Here is a 5,449-nt window from a genome sequence, read left to right as displayed (position 1 = left end):
AAGTCATCCCATTTGTATCAGTGGATTAATGGTCAACATCCCTAGTACTAGTGGGACAGCTATCTATGTGTCTGTATGTGTTATATGCACTAGATAGTTTTATCCCAGGGGCATGCAATTATATTATAGATCACATTAACATACTAATTGTATAGCAATCTGTTGAGTATTGAGCCATTTACAGTCTCTCAGCAGCTGGGGGCTGCACCCCAGACCCCTTCTTCTGGTAACTCAATACTGCATGCTGTTGGAAATCCCTTCAAAAACTCTTGCATGACTATGTCCCTGTTCTCATGTGCATGCACATTATTTCTCTATACACAAGTGTTAGTGGGTTTGCTAGTTTGATGTATAGTTATCAACAAAATTTGATATAAAATTTTACTGAATCAAATGTGTATACATGATGTGGTATTGCGTGTGTTGCACACATTCAGTAATGTTATTTGGTGTGAATAAGAAGTCGGAACATACAAAACCTCTATCAATTGATGTTGTAGTTTCAGTGTTACAGAAAACTGGCAGGGATGCAGTCAGTCTACACTATCAGTTACTGTACAAAATTTAAACATGTCCCTTACATTCAATTTCAGTACAAATTAGCAATGTTGTGCTGATGCACTAGCTCTGTCCTTAACTTTCAGATCTTGCCACTTGCCACTTCTTAGACTGATGAGTTTTAACCAATGCAATATTACTATGGTACAATCTTCTATGAGCACTAGCTACAAACTATAAGTAATTAGAGGAGCTAAAAAACAGACAACATAATCCCTGTACATGTCATCAGCTGTACATTGTGCTTGTAATCACTATCTAGAGGAGTGTAAAGTTCTTCCTTAAAGAATCCTTGCTATAATGTGTGTAGTTGGTCTAGTATAGCTGTCTGACTGTATTGGAATGTTGAAATTGAAAGCCACAAACATCTTATGATTACATGATGATCATAAGATGTTTGTAGTCATCTGTATGTGTTCACTTCCTAACTGATGGTGCATGACTTTGTGATACACAATTATACCCACACCAAAAGGCATTTGTACACAGATAACTCAATACGACATTGTTAAACCCAAAATCTAAGGCATGATTGTTTTCTACATTCTTGATGAGATGGATAATTAAGTTCGCTTAATATTTCTGTAATGCTGTCACAGTGGTGCCATCTGTTCCACAACTTATTTAAGAGAAAACTAGCTGCTTGATGTGTCACTTCAAGATGAAATGGAGAATAAAGGTAATGGGAACTGTTTAACAACATGTTCCTTGTATGACAATTTTGACAAGTGTGTAAATTTTGCTTTAAGAATCTGAGGTGGGGGTCTGGTTTGCATTATATAATGTTGTGATTGCTGATGTATCATGATCAAGCCATGATATTCTGATGTATCGAGATCAAGCCATGATATTCTGATGTATCATGATCAAGCCATGATATTCTGATGTATCATGATCAAGCCATGATATTCTGATGTATCATGATCAAGCCATGATATTCTGATGTATCATGATCAAGCCATGATATTCTGATGTATCATGATCAAGCCATGATATTCTGATGTATCATGATCAAGCCATGATATTCTGATGTATCATGATCAAGCCATGATATTCTGATGTATCATGATCAAGCCATGATATTCTGATGTATCATGATCAAGCCATGATATTCTGATGTTTTTATACACCCCAAGACATTCAGTGTGATCTTGTTGTGTATAGTGGTTTTAAAAATATGTACTCTATTCACTAGAAAAAAATATCACACTTAGAAAGATATAAACTTCTCCTCCATTTACACGTGTTAGCCCATTGTGAAAGAGCGGTTATATCATCCTGTAAAATCTTCTGTAGAATGAGTGTGTTTTAGATTATCACCTGCATGGGAATAGTTGCAGTTCACTATTATTATATACTAATTTTGTATATGCGTACTGTACAGTAATGTCATTTACATATCCTCTTATTTCTATTGATAATGTTGTATCACAAGTGACTGAGAAACAAAAGTATTTAGGGCTTATCTGTGACTGCAGCCTGTCATGGTCTTATCATGATGTTAATGTGTTGTAAAATGTACAGTGGAACCTCAGTTATCTGAACCCCTTGGGACCAGGGGTGGTCTATAAGTCTGAAAAGTCCACATCTCTCTGAAACTGTGTATAAATATCCTTAAAATAGCATAAAGAACATTTTAAATAATTCAATATTATCAACTACCCTAATAGAACAGTCACTACTTTAATAGAGTAGTCATTTTCATAGTTCGGTTAACCAAGATTATAGTGTGTCTATAATCTATGGGTTAACCGAGAAAATCAGGATAAGTTACTGAGGTTTCCACTGTATATCAGCCTATAGCTATTCTTTCCAACAACATGTTAACAGCATGATGAAGATGCTATTGGAATCCCTGGTGCTATTACAATTGTCATACTGTGTAACAATATGGGGACCATCAATTGGAAACAACTTATTACAGATACTTTAAAGAATGCAGAATCATACTGTAAGGCTGTGTTGTGATTTATGATCATGTGTTTATGTTCTATCAGAGATTACAATGGTTTCCATTTAATATCTTAATTGCTTCATCCAGCGTAGATCACTACGTATGTTCAATGTACCATCAATACCATCAGCATAATACAGCTAAACTTAATATATTCCACTTGAGCCAGCTATTGGTTTTGGCTGAACCTCTCCTTGTATTGTACAAGAAAAGTATATTTCACCTAAGTTCTGTTTAAGTTTCACCCAGCATTGTTCTTCTTCGTTACAAAGCTATTACAGTGGTATGTATGCACTGCCACCATCGGTAACAACTATATCAACTCTGAATAATTATGTGGATGCTCTTAAACATTATTGCGGTTGATTGTATGTGTGTGTGTGTACGTGCATGTGAAATTCTTCAGGACAAGCATCATCTGTTGGATGGCTTCCTTCCAAGTCCAAGTGCATGTGTATGTATGTGCATGACTGTATAGTCATTTTGATTTGTTTTGTAGTTGCGTTGTAGCTAGCTTTTTGGCCATTTTTGTATTGTGTGCATGAGTGTGTGATGTATTCCTCTGGGCAAGGAAGAATGATTGTCTGAAAGTTAAGTATATAATTCAATCAATCAATCAACATATTGTCTCAGACACTGCTTACCTTATGGGGATTCCCTTACTTCATGTTCAACAAGACTACAAATCAAGGAGTTGAAAAGAATTGTATGTGCTAGAGATAATCTGGGAGAGATACTTATATAATTGCTACAGTAATGGTTATTCACTGACTTCTAGATACTGGAAACAGGGCCCCAGCTCCAACTGAAATTCTGCATAATCGATTTGGAGTCCTGCCAAGTGGAATCCAAAATCTTATGCAAATGAATTTTTAATAATGTGCTAACAATTCTGCATACTCCATACCCTTGTTATAATACTCCATACCCATGTTATAATACTCCATACCCTTGTTATAATACTCCATACCCTTGTTATAATACTCCATACCCATGATATAATACTCCATACCCTTGTTATAATACTCCATACCCTTGTTATAATACTCCATACCCATGATATAATACTCCATACCCTTGTTATAATACTCCATACCCATGATATAATACTCCATACCCTTGTTATAATACTCCATACCCTTGTTATAATACTCCATACCCATGATATAATACTCCATACCCATGTTATAATACTCCATACCCATGATATAATACTCCATACCCTTGTTATAATACTCCATACCCTGTTATATATTAATGTTGAAGTATTTGAACTACAATAACATGCTATAATCTTGTGCAAAATCTGGTTGTGTTCAGCACAAGCTTGGTTGGCACAACAGATCACTTACTTTTCAACTGATACTTCATAATTATCTGCGAGCACATAATAATTTGCAGAGCTAAAGGATTATATTAATAATAATATATTATGCTGGTAATTAATGCATGCACGTATAGACATATGCTTGTACTTTAACAAGGGAGGTCATCACCTGATGTACTCTTCAATTCTGTTTTTTCTTACATGATAGACAAATGTGTAGTCATTAAAGAGAATTTTGCAAACAGAGAAAACACTTGCAGCCTGCATATAACCATGGAAGATATTTGTGGGTGCAATAGAGGTTTAAAATGTTAAACTTCCTTGTGCATGTATAGAGCAATCAGATATATACTCTAAGAGAGCAGTCATGTATACTCTAATAGAACATTCGTGTAAATATCCATAATATGAAAAGGAACTTCATTGTTGTTGGATGTTCAAACTAGACAGTTTAATATTGTAACTGAAGGTGATGTGACAAAACTAATTATAATCATGGCCTATAACTTTAATTATTCTGCAAAAATATAGGTAGACCTCCTTGTATTGCCCCAGAGACAGGGATCTATTGGGACATAAATGAAGGATCTACTGGATTTAGATGCCCGTAATATAAGTGGCCAATGAAATTTGAGTATTTTATCTAGCTGTGGTCTATAAAGCATGCAGTAAAACTGTATGATTGCTGCAGATTTAGCTATCCTCTTGATTACAAAATATTATTGGTCAAGACAATACTGCATTGAATTATGTGTGTGTATTAATGATGTCTTTTGGTGAATACAAGTGTGGGTGTAATTATCTATGTGTGTGAAGTTCTACAATGTTAAGAAATAAATGCATATTTTCAATCATAAGATGTTTGTAGCTTTTAATTTCAACATTCCAATACAGCTATATTAGACACACTACACACATTATAGTAGGATTCTTAAAGGAAGACCTCTAGACTCACTTGTAATGATGGCAAACACAATGGATGATCACAATATTGCTTAACTGAATGGTGGTTTGTGATATTCTACAAGATGCTGTATGTTGTACTCTTGCTGCTTTGGTGGTCCATTGTTTATCAGTGACAGATACAGAAAATCCATTTAGTTTAGATAAGTTATAGTGTTGGGGGAGAGGGTGACTGTGGTTTATTATCTGACTGCAGTTTGTACATAACCATCTGTAATGCAATAATGTAAGCTAGCTACATACTGTTAATGTGTATGGATCAATACATATTATAGTATTATACTGTCTATTGTGTTTTATGCTCTCGAGTGTTATTTAACTTGATTATCTAATTTGTCTAGATAGATTCCACCAAAAAGCTTGCATGAGAGAGCTTTCCATGGTTTTGAGTACGAATTTGAACTTGCTATGAGAAGCGACTAAAGGCTTTTTACTTTGCCATTTCTTTATACTATCATTGTAGGAGCCAGTTCATCAAATTTTCATGGTTTAATAATTGATGTAAACCCCTCAACATTTTTCTCACCCGCATCAACTGATGTTACCCATGGTCACGAGATTTTCAAGTCTCCACCTACATGGGGGTGTGTCATTTAAAGTCATGTCATTGTGGCTACAGCTAGCTGCACTTTATATTGATGATCATA

This window comes from Dysidea avara, chromosome 4 (genome assembly GCF_963678975.1).
Source record: "Dysidea avara chromosome 4, odDysAvar1.4, whole genome shotgun sequence".
In the NCBI taxonomy this organism is placed as follows: Eukaryota; Metazoa; Porifera; class Demospongiae; order Dictyoceratida; family Dysideidae; genus Dysidea; species Dysidea avara.
Note: the sequence above shows the minus strand (reverse complement) of the source record.